The sequence below is a fragment of the Molossus molossus genome, unplaced genomic scaffold (genome assembly GCF_014108415.1).
Source record: "Molossus molossus isolate mMolMol1 unplaced genomic scaffold, mMolMol1.p scaffold_m16_p_2, whole genome shotgun sequence".
NCBI lineage: Eukaryota > Metazoa > Chordata > Mammalia > Chiroptera > Molossidae > Molossus > Molossus molossus.
Window position 1 is genome coordinate 23,238,238 of NW_023425355.1, and position 21,276 is coordinate 23,259,513.

The following is a 21,276-nucleotide window of genomic DNA, read 5'->3' on the forward strand; positions in this document are numbered from 1 at the left end:
CTTTTGGTGTCAAATCTGAGACATCATTGCCAAATCCAATGTCAAGGAGCTTTTCCCCTGTGTTTTCTTTTAAGAGTTTTATCCCCTCGCCATATTTTTAAATATTAAAAGTCCCTTCAACACGCAAAATACCTACTTGTAACCCCCACCTTTTCATAAAGGGAAGACCCGATGGGTGTGTTTGTCTTTGGATTCTGTTTGCGTGAACTGAAATACCCTGATGGAAATTAAAACCGGCAGGTGTTTTCCGGAAATGGGCACAGTTGAAATGTAGGCACCGATTGTGTCGACAGCATGCAAGCGTTTTGTGGTCATGGCCGGTGTGGCACGTTAGGCCTGACATCATTGCCACGTGGCCCAGAGCAGCCCATTTGCAACACTGCTGCGTTCCTCACAGTGATGCCAGGCAACTGTTCTTCCGGGACCCAGTGAGCCAAGTGCCTGCCCAACCAGTTGCTTTTCTTGAGAAATAACTGTATACCAAAAATAAGCCCAGAAAAGGGAAATTCAAGTATGCGCCTAGTAAATTTCATCTGGTTGTAGATAAGCAACTAATCTTGAATTGCAGTTGGTCCAGCACCAGGTATTACATGATTTATATTGGCCTCTCCTAGACAGGCCTTATGTGAAAAGTGATCACTGCCATTTACATTTTTATCTTGATGACTGTTTAACAAAGGCACCCATGTAGGTGACAGAATTTTCCACATTGTCATATCAGCAGTAAGTAAACGAATAGACTTGGAACTAATACCCTGATAGAAATGTATTTCTTAGCATGAAGAATTTTAAATGAATGATTCACAAACATAATTTGAACTCTTTCATGATGTACTCAAATCTTATTTTATAATCATAGCAAGTCTTTCATGACCTAGGATCACTTCTCAGTACCCGAGAAACCATAGCAGTGAGACTGGAAAGGAAAAGAGAAATTTTGGAAAAGGGAAGGACTTAAATATTCATTGGCTTTGGGGTGTGATGTGAGTGGTAGGTGAGGAAGCCACATTGGGTTGAAAGGCTGCAAAAACAGGAATATATGTGTGCAGATAACGCACCTAAACAATGTATGTGCTGATTTGAAATGACCTGTGTCTATTTTTCAAAACACACATGATTCCCTGAAAGGATTTCTCTTCTAGCAACAACACTGGCATACCACTGACACTCCAAAGTAAGTAAAAGTTCTAGAGAAAACTGGAATTTCAGATTCAATGTCATCAATTAAGTTTGGGAGGAAAAATAAAGAAATGTTTATTCTGCCTGATCAAATTTCAAAACAAGTGTATAGCAGGGTCAGACATTTAGCCTATTTGTATTCTGTGTTCTGTTTGCACTTCTGTTTTCAAAACTAATTATTTCTCTAAGATTCACTGTCATTTAAAGTAGTTAGCACATAAAAAGTATATGCTGAGCCTTAATGTGATGTTAAAGGCTTGTGATGTTCAAGTATTTTGCAAAATATAATTTAATTTTCTATGGCTATTAATCACAACAGAATCACCTCTCTCTAAGCAGTCTTGTGCAAAGTAAATCACATTCACAATTTGTTACATATGAAAAGAAATGTATATCTAGAAACACCCTTTTTTCTCTTGTTTTTCTAACAACCATAATCAGTTAATCATCTTCATTCTATACCTGACTCGGGTCTTCTGCGGTCTTAAAACAATGGGAAATGATGGCGATTAATGAAGCAACAAGCTGATGTTTAGGACCATATTTATGTTGAAATGTTATAATGTTAAAATTATAAGCTCATATCTGAGATTAGAGGAAACAAAGAGCTCGATCTTCCCTAAGTAATTTCCAAATGCAGCTAGAAACAGTTAATACGAGATCAGTCAGTTCTCCATCATTCTCCAGGTTCTTGAATCCCCAGTTTGTGCCAAGTGGGCGGGAGGGAGCATCTGCAGATAGCAGTGTGGGAGCGGCTGTGAGCGCTCAGGGACTGTAACACTTTAATTAAAAAGAACTAGTGACTGGCACTGTTGCTTTTGCTAGAGCTTTCTGACTCCTGTACTTGATTTCCTCTGTGTGGGTTTTTTTTTTTTTCATGAAAGAAAAAAAACATCACTCCTGTGACATTCAGGGGGAAAAACCATGCTAGTTAGAACTGTTGTGGGCCAATATCGTCCTCTTTAGTTTTAGACTGGCAGTTTTCAGTCAGAGTCACTCTAACCGGCTCTGCAAATGACAATTTGCTGGGCCTTTTATTATGACTCCGAATTCACTGAACAAGTCCATTCCCAGGGACATTGAAAATGCAAAGCGAGGCCAGGCCATAATAACATTTATTTCATGAAAGTTTCATTAGAATGTGCACTCACTGAAGATAAAGGGGGAAAATGTTTCACAGGGAGTCGTCTGAGATATTACTATATACAGATTTTTTTTTTTTAGAAACAAAACACAGAAGTCTGCAAAGCCATCAGGTATTGCTTTGAAAGGAATACAGAATTATATGGATTTCGAATAGGTTGAAAAATGGCTTAAGTGTACTGAGCTGTTGTTCACAGCCCTTGGCTTTTACTTTTTATGTGAGTTATATCTGAACAAGGGTTTTATTATAGTCAATGTTGTTCATGCTGCTATAGTTAAGGTTGTCAGCATTTCCATTACAACCCCACTATTTCAGTTTGGGTTCATAACTCAGCCTTAGAAGTCACCCTGGGCTAAAGGTTGGCATATACATTTTTAACGTGCGGTGGTAGTGATGGATATGAGCGTGATTAAATATGTAGTAAACATTCAAATTAACATATACTACTTTTTATGCTAGGAAATATTTTATTGGAATCATATATTGTGGTGCCTTAATTATAGAAACTGCCTGACAAATGTTAGCTCTGTCAATATAACTGATTAACAGAGTTAAAGAAAATTTTCTCAATCTAATTAGTCCTTGTAGCCAAGAAACTCTAAATGTGTCTTGGAGCCAAGAGCCAAAACAGTTCCTGTCACCAATTGAGTAATGGCTTCCAGAAGCACTCCGTAATCTGTCAACACTGCAGCCGAACAACTGGTTAATTCCGTCCACAAATTAGTGAGCGCCGTGGGGTTTCAGAGGTTAAACTAACAGGTTGAGATTTTACGTGTGTCCGTGGCCCCATAGGCAGGTACCTACCAGATTTTCAAAAATGAAAATGTATTTCATTTAAATTTATCTCATTTTTCTGGCAATCAAATTTCCTGGTTATGAAAAGTACAATATTCTAGAAGAGTTAGGAAATACAGAAATATTAGAGCCATAGAATAGTAAACAGCCGAAATTACCCCTACTCCCTCAGACCAGGGAAAACCACTAGTTACATGTTGGTATATATCCTTCCAATCTCTGAGGAATGGACAAGAGGGAAACTTTGTTATAAATAGCATTTCTTTCTTGACGGGTTTTATTTATTTTTTAATATGTTTTCACTGATGTTTTTAGAAAGAGGAGACAAGAGAGAGAGAAACATCGATGTGAGAGAGAAACATTGATTGGCTGCCTCCCGCACGCCCCCTACTGGGGATGGAGCGCACAACCCAGGCCTGTGCACTAACCAGGAATCCAACCAGGACCTCTCAGTCCATGGGCTGCCGCTCAGTCCACTGAGCCACACCAGCCAGGCTTTAAGGTGGTGTTTTTTTTTTGTTTTCGTTTTTTGCTGCTGTTGCTGTTGTTTTCCCTGAGGGACGAGGCATTCACCATACAAATAAGATGTTATTCAGTACGAGGCGTTCCATGATGTGATGTTTAGGTTTTCCACGTGGTGGGGGGGACAACAAGGACAGTGGCCCCAACACAGAAAGAGTTTAACATGTTCTAGGACCTGGAAAGTAAGTGTGGCTGAGAAAACAGTGTCGAAAGAGGAGAGTGCCATCAGATGCTGCTGCACAAGTTCACCTGGGCTAGGTCATCGTACAGCTGAGTGTCCAGCAGCGTGGCCGGCAGACAGGAGGCCCTGAATAAACAGGCATGTGTCCTTCTTTCTGAGATTTAAAGATGAAGTAGTCTTGGCCAAGGGCTTGGGGGCCACGTGACATGAATTTATAGGTTATGGAAACGTTTCCTCTTAGATCGGGATCATCATCAGGCTACTCTAAATGAGTGCGGCCTCACTTCAGATGGTTGTGTGGTACCTCTTTTTCTGCCCTTGAACCTGACTGTCCCTCCCCACCTCCCCCCTGCCTCATTTACCCACGCACATGCCTCTGCCCTGTTTCCCTCTCAGCAGCCCACTTTGGGTATTTTCCTCCACCTGCATTCATCTTCTCTTGTTTTTCTGATCCTTTTGCAGCTCATGATGAGAGCTTGTTGCACAAATACTGCAAATCAGTGAGAGGTCAGCAAAACAGCAAGACTCGCACGTAAAAATTTCTCAAGACAATGAATCTTTAAAACGAAATCTTTCTACCAGAAAGGTTACCTACTCTCCATGGAACTAATAAATAAACCTTGTGCAGACTTGTGCCAGTAAAAATAGGTCTATTAAAGTAACCAGCAGAATTCATGCCTCAGATATCTTTTGTATTCAGTGAGCGAGAAAGGCCCACGTTTAACAGGATTATAACGAAAATAGCGCCGGCATTAGTGGAAGTGGAGTTGTTTCTTTAGGTGGATAACAAAAGGGAAACAATACACAGCACAGACTGGAGTGTGCGTGTGTGTAGCTCAGGAACACGGGATCTGAGCTTGTGTTCTATCGGTGTGGATAGGAATGCTTTACTTCTGGAAGTAACTAACCCTAAAGTACCAATTCTCATTGTTTTTACCTGTCTTAAATGGTTGCCTCACAAGTTGTAAATAGTATTTGTTATTATCAGTGATTTATATTTCATATGCAGCCATTGTGTTTCAAAAATTAAAAGTATAGATTTTTCTAGTAGTTGTTAATGTTTTCTTTAAATACTACTCTAGTGCATTTATTTTTTTTCTAGTATGAGAGATCATTTAAAAATTAGTTGATAGCACTTGGCCTTTCAAAGTCTCCCTGCCAAGTACATTTTTTTTATTAAATGGACTTCTTATAGCAGTGATTTTTTTTTTTTTCAACCAGTATGCTGCAAGAATTTTTAAAACATGCAATACCTGACTATGTAGTCTTGGGCACTGACCTCTTTTCCCTTAGATTGTCAAATAAAAAAATGACAACAGCCATTGCAACAATAGTCAGCTGGTGTAAATGAATCAAAATTATGCCCATTTTATTTTGTCAGATCGGCAAAGCAGATATATTTTGGTATGCCACAGAATTTTAGTAATTAGTTTGTGTCTGCCATGAGATGAAAAGGGTTGAAAAAACACTGTTATAGGGAAGGAAAACCCTTTTTTTCTATCTTTTTATTTTTATTTATTATTATTTTTTAAGGAAGTATATGTCTATCCATTTTCTTTTTCTTTGTTGATTTTAGAGAGGGAGGAAGGGAGTGGGAGAGAGAGAAAGAAACATAGAGGAGAGAGAACATCGATTGGCCGCCTCCTGCACGCCCCCCACTGGGGATCGGGCCCACAACCTGGGCATGTGTCCTGACCGGGAATCAAACCGGTGACCTCTTGGTGCGTGGGTCAACGCTCAACCACTGAGCCACACCGGCTGGGCCTTTTTCTATCCTTTTAGGTTCCCTGACTGAGGCCCTATAAATTATACTGAGAAGAAACAGATTAACAAGAGAACAAGAAACAGGTTTATTAATGCATGCATACACATGGCAGTACTCAGTGATGAGTAATTCAAAGGGGTTAGAAATTGGGCTTAGATAGCATCTTAACGAAGAACAGTAAGTTTTGTAGAGAGGTGACAAGACAAAGAAAATGGTCTTGGAGCTTGTAAGGGCAGAAAACTGTGGAACGGTAAATAAATATAGAGAGAAAATGAATGGATGGTAAAGGCTAGTTAGTAAGATTTGCTATGTAGTTTCTGGTGTTGTCTCTGGGCTGATAAGAGTTTAGAGTTGCCTCCAGTAATTAAGACTCATTCTGCCCTTCCTTGTAGAGAGAGTGAGGGGAGAGTTTTTCTTGTGTCTCCTATTTAATTGCCTTCAGCTCAAAATAGACTTTATGTCAAAGTAGCATATTCTGGGGTGCATGTTCTACTATGCTTTCCTGTCATGTATACTCCAGCACATTATTGCGTAAGTGGGCAAAAAAGAGACTTCATTCTTAGGGTGCACTCAGATTCCATCGTTTTATTTTCACTAAATCTCTCATATCTTTAACATCATTCATTATAGCTTAATATAGCTTTAATATGGAATTTAAAGTCTGCCATTAAGAATGGTTTTCTGCCCTGGCTGGTGTGGCTTAGTTGGTTGTGTGTCATCCCATGCACGGAAGGTTTGATTCCCAGTCGGGGTACACGCCCAGGTTGATGGCTCAATCCCCAGTAGGGGGCATGCAGGAGGCAACTGATTGGTGTTTCACTCCCACGTTGATGTTTCTCTCCCTCTCTCTTCCTCTCTCTCCAAAAATTAATTAAAAATCTTTAAAAAAAAAAAAAAAAGGAATGGTTTTCCAATGAACATTTTTTTCAATCTTTCTCTAAAACGAATCATTATGATAAAGAAAGACTGTCTTGCCCCGGTTGTTTTTGCTCAATGGTTAGAGCATAGGTCCGTGGACCAGAGAGTCCCAGGTTCGATTCTGGTAAAGGGTATGTACCTCGATTGTGGTTCTATTCCTGGCCCTGGTTGGAGTCATGCAGGAAGCAACCAATCGATGTGTCTGTCTTACATCGCTGTCTCTCTCTCTCCCTCCTTCCCCTCCCACCCTCCCTATCTGAAAATCAATGGAAAAATATCTCCTGGTGAGGATTAAAAAAAAGAAGAAGAAGAAGAAAAAGAAAGCCTCCTTTGTTACTTCCAGTTTAGTGAAAAAGCATCTAAATCTTTAGCATTAGCTTGTATTTTTCAGTCTTGAGGACTCTTCTTCAGTTTTGTAACACTGTAGTCTCTTAATCTGCAATTCTTATGATATATTTGCAAACATCTTATTCTGTCCTCCAAGTTTAACTGTTCTTTCTTAATATCCACCTCCTAATATATTTTCTTGATATCTCTTTGTAATATTCCTTTTAGAACTCTTTGTAGCTTTCTTTTTACTATTACCTTAATATTATAAATTTACTTGAATTTATCTTCCAATTCTCTCTTCAGCTGTATCTAGTAAAATTTTCAAGTCATTTGTTAAAAAGCAGTATAGTGTGGTAGTTATAAGCAAAAACTTGGAAGGCAGAATCCCTAGATTCAAGTTCTTTCTCTGCCACTCACTAGCTGGGTGATATTGGGCTAGTTTCTTAACCGCTTTGTGGCACAGTTTCATCATTTGTAAAATGGAGATAAGAATAGCATCTGCCTTGTAGGTTTATTATTAAATGAGTGAATGTATGGAATGAGCTTAGAACAGTGCCAGTGAATTTTTCTATTTTTAGTATTGCTGTTTCATAATTATAATATCTATACTTTCCATTTCTGCTATGTTTTTTTTCTATTTTCTAATCCATTCTTTTCCCTCCTTGTTCTATGGTACCCATTTCTTAGATCAACTGAACATACTTATTTTAAAATCTTTCTGATTATTCTGATATCTTTAACTCCTAAATTATGAGTTTTAGCCTTTCTTATTTATGCTATCTCATAGAGGTTTCAGTTTATAGGATTTGTGATTTCTTTACTTGAGAGCTCATCTTAGACAGAATTTTTTTTTTTTATGAAGTTCCAGATGCTCTGGGTTATGAAGGTACCATAAGGAATGATTTTTGTTTTCCTGTCTCTGCTAAATTTTACATGTTTTATATTAATTTTTCAGTGCAGTGTTCCCACAGATTGGTAGGGTATGATATTTCACATGTTGGTAGACTTACAGCTTAACATGCTAACTTGTTTCCCTATCACATCCCTCAGCAAGTGGTTGAAGTTTTTCTAGACCAGTTTTGCAGATGGGACCACCTTTCCAGTCTCTTAGCCTTACTCAGGGAGCTCATTTCCAGTTCTTCATGTACAAGAAACTTATGACAAAAATGCTCTCCCGTATGTAGATATTAAAACCCTAGTCTTTCTGCTTGTAATTTGTTCCATATTTTTCTTGGTCTGGCCTTTAGCTCTTTATCAAAGATTTGGCTTTGAATTTCTTTTTTGTTTCTAGCCCCTGGGAATTTGCCAATCTTAATTTTGAGACTGGCCTTTTTTTTTTTTTTTAAAATTTTATACAGAATAATATGAATAGCACTAGTAGCCCTTCACATTAGCTTATGCTACCATTTTCTTTGGTTGGATACTATCCAGTGTGACAATGCAAATTTATCGGTTTTTTTCTTTAATAAGTAAAGTGGTGTATTACTTGATTCCTAAGCTTTTTCCCCAGTCTAATTGAGATATTATTGACATGACATGTACATTTAAGATATACAGTGTAATGATTTGGTACACTATGTATTGACAAATGATTACCAAAATAAACGTATTTAATACATCCATCTTTTCACATAATTACCTTTTGTTTTACTTTAGAATATCATTTTATTGCCATGTTTTTTCTATTAAATCATGGCACTCACCTCTCTGCAGGTTAGCCTCTTGAATTTTGGCCTTTCTAGTCCTTGTTACTGCATCACTTTTCCAGTCCTTTTAAAAGGATAATTTTTCATTTTCTCTGGCTTTTTAGTTCTTATTTACCTTTATTAATGTGTGTGTAATGGTATTTACAATCCCTGATTTCAAGTAAGCAAGCAAGATTCACTAAAATCAACCGCTTATTGAGAATCTATTTCAATACATTTTTAAGGGCATTACTTTATTAGTTTCATTTCAGAGATGTTGTCAGCATGTAGGGTACTTACAGTTCAGTTAGAGGAAGGGGATAAATAAATGAAGCATAGTGAAAAGCGCTAAGTGGCGATGCAAAGCCCCCATTCTTAATCCTGTACATCAGATACATCTAGGCTGGAGTACCTTTACATAGCCGGCCACACAACTGCACCCACACGTGCCTAAGGCATGCTTATCTTTCCTACTTTTCCAAAAGAAATTTGTATAAAATACCCCTCCCCCAATCTTGAGGGTATGTTAGAAAAAGTGAGGCAGACTTATGGTTCTGAGTTTGTACTAAAAATTTTGTAAATAGAAAACGAGAGACCTGGTTGCCTTAGGTAAACTGAAATTGTCAAATCTGAGCCAAAGCAACACATCAGATTTAGAAATGTATGTCTTCTTGCCCGGCTGGTGAGGCTCTGTGGTTGAGCGTCGACCCAGGCACCAAGAGGTCACCGGTTCGATTCCCCATCAGGGCACATGCCCAGGTTGTGGGCCCGATCCCCAATGGGGGGCATGCAGGAGGCAGCCAATCAGTGTTCTCTCTCATTGATGTTTCTATCTCTTTCTCCTCCTTTCTTCTCTCTCTAAAATCAATAAAGGAAAAAAAGTGTATGTTTTCTTTTCATACATTGGCTTTCCTATTTTAACATGAATGCCTTTAAATTTTCAGATAATGAGTACCTAGTATTAGTTTTCTTTTGCTAAATAATTTTTTTTTTTTTTTTTTTTTGCATTCTTGACCATTCTTAGAAGTCATTGTTACTTTTTCTGGCATTTAAGAATAAATTAAACCCTAACTGTGTGGCTCAGTTGGTTGGAGCATTGTCCTGTACAACAAAGGGTTCAATTCCCAGTCAGGGCACATACCTAGTTGTGTGTTTGATTCCTGGTTGGGGCATGGATGGGAGGCAACCATTTGATAACTTCTCACATTGATGTTGCTCTCCCTCTATCCCTTTCTCATTCTCTGCCTCCTTCCTCCTTGGGTGAGGATTTAAAACCGAAAGACTAAATTAAGATTCTTTTCCCTGTTCCTTCACCACTCCTCTGAACATGAACGATGGGTTAGGATTTTATACAGTGATTGATACAGAAGACAGTGTGAATATTTACATCGTGGGATTTGTTGTATGGTCTTCTGTCAAATATCTGTGCTCATGGTACCCCAAGGCATAATAAAAACAAAATGGAAACTGCAACAGAGGGCCAAGAGAGAAATATGTTAGAATAAATAGTAAAGCAGGAGGAGGACACGTTACATACACTGTATTTCATTCTTTCAATAAACATGTATTGAATGCTGAATACGTGCCAGGGATTATATTAGGCAGAAGCCATGGTGATCGAGGCAGATGTGGTCACTGCCTTCCTGGTGCCTACAGTCTAACAGGCGAGACAATTAATAGCAATAATGCAATTATAGCCTTTGATGTGTGCTATTAAAGAAACATACTGGGTGCGTCGATGGCCTGTAATACTGTGGGGTCGATGCAACAGGAGGGCTGCTTCTGATATTATGCACAAAGCTGGCTCTTCTGAGCAGCAGCCATGTCGATGGGGACCTAATGGCTGAGAAGGAGGTTGCAGTCCTTGCTGTTAGCAGGGTTAGCATTTCATGGGAGCCATAACATAGTTTACAAAGAAACGTTATCAAGATAAGAGCCTTTAAATTTTAACCTGTGAATTGTGCTTTGTTGGTTTCTGAATATTTGATTGTGCATCCATCCTTCATAAGCTGATGCAATATCAGAACAAGTATGGGCAGCGAATAGGAGCTATTCTGCATATCAAAGCGGTGTTAATGCCGAATTGCATATTTGAATATTGGTAAGAGTAAATCTTGAAAGTTCTCAGCACACACAAAAACTTATGTAGCTGTGTATGGTGATGGATATTAATAAGACTTATTGTGGTGATCATTTCATGTTATATAAAAATATCAAATCGGTGTGTTTTATACCTGAAACTGATAAAATGTTATGTCAGTTATCCCTCAGTTTTTTTTAAAAAGAGAAAAAACTGCAGCCCTGGCCAGTTTGGCTCAGCGGTTAGAGCGTCGGCCTGCGGTCCGCAGAGACCCGGGTTCGGTTCCCGCTAAGGGCACGTACCTCGGTTGCAGTTTGTCCCCGGCCCTGGTTGGTCGTGCGGGTGGCAGCCACTCGATGTGTTCCTTTCACATCGATGTTTCTCTCTCTCTCTCCCTCCCACTCTATCTGTACAAAAAATGGAAAAATGTCCTCGGGTGAGGATAAAAAAAAAAAAAAAAAGAGAGAGAAAAAACTGCAGCTCCTTATAAAACCTCCCTCCCTTTCTTTCCCCCTCCTTCCCTTCCTCCTCTCCTCCCTCCCCTTCCTGTCTTTAGGGATATTCAGTCTGTTTCCATATTTCTTGACTGTCCCTTTCTACAGTTAAAGAAAGATATTTATACTATAAGGTATTTAAGAATAACCAAGAAGATGTTAATATTATTCTTCATTGAGAAAAATTTGATATTTTTCTTAAATAAACATTACATTTGTCAAAAATTTCTCGACACTAATTGTATTAATTGGCTGTTGCCTTATGTATTATATACTAAGTAATTATATGATTTAGAAAAAAGGCAAGATATCAATGCAGAATGCTGTTTTATGGAAAAAAGAGCCTTGGGCATAATGTAATACATAGTGCTGCTTAGTCGTGCCTTGAATATCATTCCGTGATATACAATGATGTCAGTAGAATGGTCAATTATTATTGACAGTATTCTGATGCATTAAAGAAGGTGGAATAATTAAATATTAAGGAAAGGCCCTGGCCAGTTTGCTCAGTGGTTAGAGCGTCAGCCTGTGGTCCAGAGAGACCCGGGTTCGGTTCCCGCTAAGGGCACGTACCTCAGTTGCAGTTTGTACCCAGCCCTGGTTGGGTCGTGCGGGTGGCAGCCACTCAATGTGTCCCTTTCACGTCGATGTTTCTCTCCCTCTCTCTTCCTCTCTCTCCCTCCCACTCTATCTGAACAAAAAATAAAAAGACGTCCTTGGGTGAGGATAAAAAATATATATATATTAAGGAAAGGCTGAAAGAGGTGCGTATCTCCTTTTTTTGAAAGCAGGTGAGACTGTAATACAGAAATGGACAAAGGAAAATAAAAACATGAGCACATAGTGCTACATGGGCTATTGAGTAATGTCTGACTCAACTCCCTTCCTTCCAGAAAGACTAGAAAAAAACTAGGCAAACAGTAGCTTTCATATTTTTTAAATGTTAGTAAAGACAGTTAAAAACATTACAAAATATTTCGTGTACACATGCACATAACATGTAAATGACAAAGGATAGTCATTCAATTCAGCTGAAGAGATGCAACTGTTGGTGCCCCGTGTCTGCTTCCTAGACCCCGCCCTTCTCCTGTCCCACTCCAGAGCTAGCCACTGTCCTGAACTGTGAGTCTGTCATCCCTGTGTTTTCTCTATAGTTCTCCCACTCGATGGCCCTAAACACTATATCGTCTACTTTTGCTCAGTTCTGAACAGTTATAGAATGGGAATCATAAAAAATGCATTATTCCACAATTTGGGTTTGTTTTTTTTTATCCTCATCTGAGGACATTTTTGCATTTATTTTCAGATAGGCAAGAGAGAGAGAGGGAGGAAGAGAGAGAGAGAAACATCAATGTGAGAGAGACACATTGACTGGCTGCCACCCACACGACCCCAACTGGGGCCCGGGAACAAACTGCAACCGAGGTGCGTGCCCTTAGCGGGAACCGAACCCAGGTCTCTCTGGTCCGCAGGCCGACGCTCTACCACTGAGCCAAACTGGCCAGGGCCGCAATTTGGGATTTTTTATTAAGTATTTTGTTTTCGACCTTTGCCAATGTTAGTGTATGAACCCGAGTTTCAGTTCCTGGCCACGTGGCTTTCCATCAGATGAGTTCACCGCAGTTCACTTCGCAGATGAGTACACCCAGTTCTTTGTTGATACAGACAAAGCTGATGTGAACAGTGTTTTGTTTCCCTCCCGATGCTTATGTTCAAAGAATTACCTCCAGGGCAACTTTTCTCCAACATTTAGATCTCAGAAGCCCTCTACACTCTTAAGAATGGAGGGTTCCAAGAATGTTTGCTTACATGGGTTGAATGTATCAATATTGATTAGGTTAGAAATGAAAACTGAGATAGTTTTAAAACAAGAATACACAAGCACACATTCCATTAGTTATCAGATCAATGATGGGCATGTCATGTTGACTCTGTAAAACTCCAGCCCGGCTGGTGTGGCTCAGTGGTTGAGCATGGACCCATGCACTGAGAGGTCGCCAGTTCGATTCCCGGTCAGGGCACATGCCCAGGTTGTGGGCCCGATCCCCAGTGGGGGGCGTGCAGGAGGCGGCCAGTCGATGTTCTTTCTTATTGATGTTTCTCTCTCTCCCTTCCTCTCTCTAAAATCAATAAAGGAAAAAAAAAAAACTCCACTGTGTGTACATTCTTTCACGAACAAGCATGAAAAAGGCAAACAGTGTAGTAATATTATGCAGGTAGTTTTCACCGCAGGGACCTACTGAAGGGGCCCCAGAGATCCCCAGTGCCCCAGACCATACTGTTAAGAGCTACTGCTCCAGCCCTGGCCGGTCTGGCTCAGTGGTTGGAGTGTTCGCCTGCAGACCAGAGAGTCCCGGGTTCAGTTCCCGCTAGGCTAGCGGCTAGAAGCATGTACCAAAAAAAAAAAAAAAAAAAATCCCTGATTCTTGGGGTTTACATTCTGGAGGTGGTGAGGGACACAGTGAACAAATGAGCAAGCAATGATTCCATAGAAGGCTGGCGACAGACATTATGGAGACTCATAAAGCAAGATGACAGTGCAAATTGTCAGAGGCGAGGTTCTCTAGCTCACAGCAGCGAAGTGCAACCTTCCCAAGACGGTATGTGCTCGGGGGAGTTTGAGGAAAAGGACGAAAACCAGGGGGCTACCATGGACTGAGCAAGAGGAAGAGTATTCGGAGATGAGGTCAAGCTGATAACAGAAACCCAGAGCAGGTAGGGGCTCCTGGGCCGTTGTGAAGACTTGAGCTTGAACTTTGAGATGGGAAGGCTCTGGAAAGATTTGAGCCGAGAAAGAACATGTTTTGATAACTTAGGTTTTTAAAAAGATCACTCCAGCTGCTGTTTTGAAAGTAATCTATAGGCAGCAAGGGAGGAAGCCAGAACAGTTAGGAGGCTTATTCAGTAATCCAGGCAGAAATGATGGTGGCTGGCACCAGGTGGTGGCCGTGTTGAAAAAGAAAGAAAGAAAAAATGATCAGATTCTTGATTTATTTTGCAGGTAAAGATTTGGAAATTGATTAGACATAGTTTGCAAGAACAAGAGAGGAGTCAAAAATGAGTCACTCCTCATTTTGTGGGGAGGGGGACATTTTTCTTGAGCAACTAGAAAGAGAAAGTTGGCATTTAAAGACATGAGGAAGCCCGGGCTGGTTTGGCTCAGCGGTTTGAGCGTCGGCCCGCGGACCAAAAAGTCTTGGGTTTGATTCCGGTCAACGGCATGTACCACCTTGGTTGCGGTTCAGTCTCCAGCCCTGGTCAGGGCCCTGTGGGAGGCAGCAAATCGATGTTTCTCTCTCTCTCTCCTCCTACCACTGTGTCTGAAGAAAAATGGAAAAATATCCTCAAGTGAGGATTTTAAAAAAAGAGAGACAGGAAGACTGCAGATAGAGCAAGTTTAGGTCGGGTATAACGACTTCTTTTTGGAAATACTCATCTGTTTTCCAAATAGGGATGTCAAAAAGGCAGTAGAAAATATGAGTCTGGGCTCATTGGGAGAGGTCCCACCTGGCTTTATAAATGTGGGAGCAAATAAGTAGTCTTTGAAGTCATGAGACTAGATGAAATTCCCAAGGGAATGATTATAGATACAAAAGAGAAGAGGCCTTGAGTCTGATCTGTGAGACCTTGAAATGTTCAGAGGGCTGGAAGAGGAAGAGGAATTAACAAAAGGTTCTAAGCAGGGACCAGCGAAATAAAATGATTTTTATTTATTTATTAAAAAAAATTTTTTTTCTTTATTGATTTTAGAGAGAGAGGAAGGGAGAGGGAGAGAGAGATAGAAACATGGATGAGAGAGAACATTGATTGGCCGCCTCCTGCACGCCCCCCACTGGGGATCGGGCCCACAACCTGGGCATGTGCCCTGACCGGGAATCGAACCGGTGACCGCTTGGTGCATGAGTGGACATTCAACCACTGAGCCACACCAGCCGGGCTAAAATGATTTTAATGGTGCCCTGGAAGCCTTCTGAACGCACTCTTGTGTGGAAAGAGGGGTCAGAGTTGTGAAATAAAATGAGATCAAGTAAAATAAACACTGAGAATTAAATATGAGATCTGACAATCTGCCCTGGACAACTGCTATATAGATAGAGGTTGGTGGGGGGAAGAGCTGGATTGGAGTAGATTTAAGAATGAAGGAGAATGGCCCTGGCTGGTTTGGGTCAGCGGATAGGGCGTCGGCCCACGGATCAATGCGTTGTGGGTTCGATTCGGGTCAAGGGCACATACCTCGGTTGTGGTTTGTCCCCGGCCCTGGTCAGGGTTGTGTGGGAGGCAGCCACTCGATGTGTCTCTCTCACACTGATCTTTCTCTCTCTCTCTCTTCCTCCTACCTACTCTATCTGGAGATAAATAGAACAATATCCTCGGGTGAGGATTTAGAAAAAAAAGAAGAGTGAAGGAGAGTGGAAGAATTGGTAATAAGTCTTTTCTGCTAAGACATTTACAACCTATTCTTTACTTGTTACAAAAATAATAGTGCTTATTATAGATAATTTAGGAAAGTCTCAAAATGAAGAAAATTAGTTTTTTCTGTGATCCAACCATAGCCACTGTTAATATTTTGGTTCATAGTTCTTATGTTTATTTTTTTCTGTGTACTTTAATCAATTGATTGTCTAAACCAAAGATGAAAATACAGTGTTCATATGTTTGCTATTTTCTTGTCATATGTTTGCTATTTTCTTGCATAACAATATATCATGTTCATCCTTCTTCTTCCCTAAACACTTTCATGAGTTTGAATAGTGGTGTAGCATTTTATTATGTAGCATGCTTTATATACAGCCAATATCCTTAGACAGTTAGGTTATTTCCAGTTTGCAACATTATTTTTTTTAAAAACTCTACGAACATATGAATATGTAAAAAATGGGCTTATATTGACATATTCTTAAAAATTTAGAATATTAATCCACTTTAACATGTCCAAAAGCGAAATACTCTGATGGCGGTAGGTTTGGGAACGATGGCATACAAAGAGAGAGCGGGGCAGGAGTTGTCCTCACAGCAACAGTTGGAAGGGCGCCAGTGGAAGCGGAGCGCTGTCCAGCAGCAGGAAGTCCTGGGAAGAGGTCCCATCCTTAGCCGAGGTCTGGATAGAATTGCAGCAGTTGTTTCTGTAGCAGGTTTTCGATCACAGCCTTTCCATGTGTCGCTGAATTATAGGTCACATATGTTTGATATACCACATATCTTATATGTGCAAATATCAACTTTTTATGCATTCTAGAATCAAACACTGTCCCATTTGGGGGTGTGTGTGTGTGTGTGTGTGTGTGTGTGTGTGTTGGCATTGAGAAACTTTAATTTCTATGTCACGCTGATAGTTTACGGAATACAAGTTTTGAAACAGATTTCTACAATTAAAAAAAATATTTGGAAATCAGTTGGAGAGAATTCTAGTTTCTGAAAACAAATGATACCTTAAACATCTTCTCCTTCTTGACTTTAAACTACTTGCACTCTATGGTTTTCCTGTTCTTTTACCATCTTGAGAAATGTGATGGGCAATCAGAGGTCATTTTTTTTCTTTTTGAGGCTTCTGTCGATTTTCAGCAAAAGGGTAAATGCAGACGGCATGTCATCTGATGTTGATGTTGCTTAGGAACTGAATCCGGAGTAGTCTCTCTCAGTCCAGACATAGAAAAGGCCAAATAACTTGGCCATCACTGCTGCTTACAGAAACATCCGCATCTCTCGCCCTCCTTTTTGAACCTCGTCGATACTAAAGCACTAATAAGTCAGATAACATATTTTCTTCACTTTATATAGCCTGTGAATATTTCCCAGTAAGAATGGGTTGCTTGATAAATCAGGAATGTTAATTTTTAAAATATTTTAGATGATGAAAAGAGGGATCCAATGAAGACTTTAGCAGATATACCTGATGGGGACCCCCCCTTTTTTTTTTTTTTAATTGCGTCTGTCTAGGACTAGTCATAGCTGCTATTTAAGAATAAAAATCCAAACACTGTGGTCTAAAGGTCAGATACCATAGTTTCAAATTGTCTCCTAAAACGTCCCGCGAAGGGCTGCAAACTCCAGGTGAACTGAATTACTTTCAATTCTTCTCCTCCCATTTGTATGATACTCTCTCCACCTAGACTTCCTGGATCCGAGACTTTGAAAATCTGTATCCCATCCTTAAGCTCAGATTAATTAAGTTGCCACCTACTCCAAGTAGGCTTCCCTGAGGACCATACAGCACAGTCGCTTTCATGGAGCTTTAGTTTATTTCTGTAACCCCAGAGACCACCCCAGTGCTGGAACGCAGTTACGACCTTATGGAATTTTGATTTTCTCTGTTAAACATTTATAATGCAATAAATAACCCCTGAAGAGTATGTTTTCCTTATGAAAATCTCTAGCATATGTAGATTTCATTTGTATATCTTTTTGGCAACCATGAGAATTTGGGGTTGAGTATACACAAATCCTAAGTATTCGTCTTAGGAAGGAGTATTTTTTTGTTTTGTTTTATTCTCACCTGAGGACAATTTTTCCATTTTTTGTTCAGATAGAGTGGGAGGGAGAGAGAGAAACATCTACGTGAAAGGGACACATTGAGTGGCTGCCTCCTGCACGACCAACCAGGGCCGGGGACAAACTGCAACCGAGGTACGTGCCCTTAGCGGGAACCGAACCCGGGTCTCTCTGGACTGCAGGCCGACGCTCTAACCGATGAGCCAAACTGACAAGGGCTATCTTAGGAGTATTTTTTAAAAGTGAGAAAAGATGTTGAATAGCAGTGTTGAGCAGTAGAAGATAGTAGCATTTCTCAAGCATTCATTATATGGCACATAGTTTTCTACATGCATTTTCTCCTTTATAGTTCACACACACACACACACACACACACATACCCTCTAAGGTAAGATACTATTGTTTTCCCCATTTTCTAAATGAAGAAACTGGAACTTGGGGAGACTTGCCGAAGTTCCCACAGATAGTAAAAGACAGATAAAGTTTTGAAATGAAGTCTTAGGACCCAGAAAAGAAAATGAGAGAAAATGCACCTGGGTTTTAGGATTGTATTTCCAGGCATGTTAGGAAGGAGGACACTACTGTAAGTAAGAATAGTTGATATTGCCTGGCCGGTGTGGCTCAATGGTTGAGCGTCGACCCATGCACCAAGGGGTCGCCGGTTCGATTCCCGGTCAGGACACATGCCCTGGTTGTGGGCCTGATCCCCAGTGGGAGACGTGCAGGAGGCGGCCAGTTGATGTTCTCTCTCATCGATGTTTCTGTTTCTCTCTCCCTCTCCCTTCCTCTCTCTCTAAAATCAATAAAGAAAAATAAATAGATAAATGAATGAAGAATTGTTGATATGTGCACATTGTGACTTTGTTCTGGAAAGAGCTCCTAACCTTGTCAGGAGCTTAGATTAACATATCTTTAGTTATCTTAGATATTAATGGGGAGAAAGTATTCATAAACTCTTTGATAAAATAATGTGATTCCTTTATGCCTCTAAGGCTGTTTTCCCATGAAACATTAAAATGTTTAAAAATGAATTATCCTAATGTTAGATTCTTCAGAAACCCAATTCCTGGAGTTAGGTTTCTCAGAATGTGTGTCTGTTTAAAAGAGCAATTAATAAAACGGCATATAGTTAATTCCATTGCGTTTTAATTATTTCCGGCTGATCCTGCTTTTTTAAGTTCCAAAGTAGAACAACTTCTTTAAAACATTTGCAGACACCATCTTTGGGCTGCCTCTTACCCCCACCCCCTTGGAGAATAGTGACTTAGCTAGGACCATACCAGTTAGGATATGCTACTTCTTATACTAACATGTATTTCCGGGAGGGAGGGAGGGAGGGAGGGAGGGAGGGAGGGAGGGAGGAGGAAGGAAGGAAGGAAGGAAGGAAGGAAGGAAGGAAGGAAGGAAGGAAGGAAGGAAGTTATTTTTAATATTCTGAAGAAGTCTAGCCAAGGGATAATAGTAACCATTATGACAGCTTTTGGCCACTTGGATGAAAGAATGTCGTTACTACTCATAGTCCTTTCATGGAGAAATATCCTCTGGTGAGGATTAAAAATAAATAAAAAATACCCATAGTCCTGCTACTCGATATCATCACGTGCAAACACCGCATTATGAACCTATTTCTAGAAGATTAAAAACAAGTTATAACAGGTTTGAGGCTTCTATTTTGCAAGCAGCGTTTATATCATGGAAAGGGGTCATTTACATTTCCTTGAACACCAAATTTCGTGTATGATTTACCTAGTGTCTAATAGGCTGTCATTTGATATCAGCATTTAAGTAATGTTGCAATAGGTGGTGCCATAGCTCTATACTGATTGACATTATAGGAAAATATAAAGTTTTTTTTGCCTGGCCAGTGTGGCTCAGTGGTTGAGCATCGACTCCTGCACCAAGAGGTCGCCGGTTCGATTCCCAGTCAGGGCACATGCCCAGGTTGTGGGCCCGATCCCCAGTGGGGGGCGTGCAGGAGGCGGCCAATCGATGTCCTCTCTCACCCATGTTTCTATCTCTCTCTCCCTCTCTCTCTAAAATCAATAAAGAAAAAATGTTACAAAAATAAATATACATATAAAGGATTTTTGACCAGTGAAATCAGAAGGGTAGAAAGAAACATACAAAGTCTTCTGAGCCCTGCTTTTGGGAAATTCGTGAACAAGGGAAATTGTTTCGAAGGACGCATCCTTGCGTTGTGAGTATAGTACCTTGACTGCCCTCCTGATTCTGCTGGCGGCCAGGATGGCTATATGCTGGGGCCTGAATGGCAAATGGTATTATTTGTAACACTGATGTCAGCCTGTGTGGAGATTACTTACTACGTTGGCATTAAAGTACTGGTTAGGTTGGAATCACTGCCTTTTTAAACTTTCCTCCCGAACTCTGGTCATTTTTACTGACGATTTACAGTAAAATAGCTGACAACTGCCTATGATTAGTTTAGCCAGATGCTACTTGCTCTGGTAAATTCATTCTAAGCATTTGACAAGACTGCAAAGATTAGTGCCAACTTAACTAAAAATATTTTTCCGGAAGGAAGATGGGTGAAAAGTCAGTTACTTTCCAGATATATGATAACTATGTAAATTAACTGACAACTTATCTTCTTTGGTGTTTATTTGTGAATCATTTGTCTACTTTATAGAACAATTGGTGGACTTATCTTTCACAGGTATGTTCAGAAGATGTCACCAAATGGAGTGCTTGTTGGTTTCTGTAAGTTATTACGTTGCTCTGTGAATTACCTGCACCTCGAGACTTAGGGAATTGCAGGGTAAAATCTGGAACCTCTGGATTAGCAAGTGTCAATAAAAATTAGAGGTCCGCCCTGGCCGGTTTGGCTCAGCAGTTAGAGCATCGGCCCATGGTCCAGAGAGACCCGGGTTCGGTTCCCGCTAAGGGCATGTACCTCGGTTGCAGTTTGTCCCCGGCCCCGGTTGGGGTCGTGTGGGTGGCAGCCACTCGATGTGTCTCTCTCACATCAATGCTTCTCTCTTTCCCTCCCGCTCTATCTGAAGATAAATTCAATAATGCCCTCGGGTGAAAATAAAAAAAAATAATAAAAAATTAGAGGTTCTTTCTGTAGCTATTTCTACCACTCATCAAAAAGGAAGCTCTTTTCTTAGTCTGAACACATTGTTCTTAAGAAGCGTTTAAGTGTCTTAGCTCCAGGTATCACTGAACCATGATGATTAGTTTCTTTTTAACCTTTCTTTTTTTCAGAGTCCTTTCTCACCCAGTTCCCCCTTTGTCTTCAATTGTTTTCCACTCTCCTTTCTCTTAGCCTACATAATGCTATAAAAATGTCTCTTATTAGTGATCATTGTGTTAAATTGGATTACTTGAATAGAAGTGAATTTAGATTGTAGATTTCGCATATTTCCTGATAGCCGATAGCACTGCCCGATACAGCTACTTGCAGAGACTCCGGGCAGTTGCCTGTGTTCCTTCAGAAAACTGGGTATGATTCTGTCTATTGGAACCCTACACCATGTATGTAGTAGCAGTTCTGGAACAGGCTGGAGATGTTGTGCTGTCCAACCTTATCTTCCAGCCCTGGGCGGTTTGGCTCAGCGGTTAGAGCGTCGGCCTACGGTCCAGAGAGACCCGGGTTCGGTTCCCGCTGAGGGCATGTACCTCGGTTGCAGTTTGTCCCCGGCCCTGGTCAGAGTCGTGTGGGTGGCAGCCACTC

At 40.4% G+C, this 21,276-nt stretch overlaps 1 protein-coding gene across 1 annotated transcript in view; it reads left to right on the forward strand.

Annotated features, from left to right (window-relative positions):
- Positions 1-21,276, forward strand: part of DIAPH2 (diaphanous related formin 2) — a 924,489-nt gene that overhangs the window by 494,107 nt on the left and 409,106 nt on the right. The window lies entirely within an intron of this gene.